This window comes from Humulus lupulus, chromosome 6 (assembly GCF_963169125.1).
Source record: "Humulus lupulus chromosome 6, drHumLupu1.1, whole genome shotgun sequence".
Classification (NCBI taxonomy): Eukaryota; Viridiplantae; Streptophyta; class Magnoliopsida; order Rosales; family Cannabaceae; genus Humulus; species Humulus lupulus.
Genome location: NC_084798.1, coordinates 218,021,827 through 218,022,508, shown reverse-complemented (window position 1 = coordinate 218,022,508; position 682 = coordinate 218,021,827).

The window sequence follows — 682 nt, the reverse complement described above, 5'->3', positions numbered from 1 at the left end:
AACTTTAACTAATATATCTATCTCTACCAGATTATTATTAAGCCTATAATATAAAATCATAATATAAACATTTAAATAATATTCTTTCTTTTAAGTACCTATAAAATCTTTCTTAACAGCCCCTACTCACCGAACTCTCTCTATATAATACTAACAAATATCTTTATTTAATTTAACAATATACCAACCTAAAACAATGGTCTTAACAGACCGAAATTTTCTACTACTTATATCATCAATTACTTAATTCATCATTATTACTTTAGTTGCCACATTTGACCAAGTCAAATACTTAAATATCTTAATAACAATATCATGCTATCATCTATTCAAAAATAAAGTTATCTTTTTCAATTTCAAAGTATATATTACTTTGAACTAACGTGGTGACTAACATTATATAATTGGAAAATTGATAACAACTAAATAAAACTTAAATTCTATTCTTCATAATTTATTCACCCATTTTCATTTTTTTTTTTACTAGACATAACTTGAAAGCAATTTATCTAACAAGCTAGAATTCTATGCAATCATCTCACTTTTCTAAAATTAATTAAAATAATACCACAACTAAAAGTATTATTTTAAATTAACACTACTAATGAACTTGTCATAAGTAAATAGCAAACAAGTAACTGAGTTACTTGGATATTACACTTTTAGTGGCGCAAAATTGCGC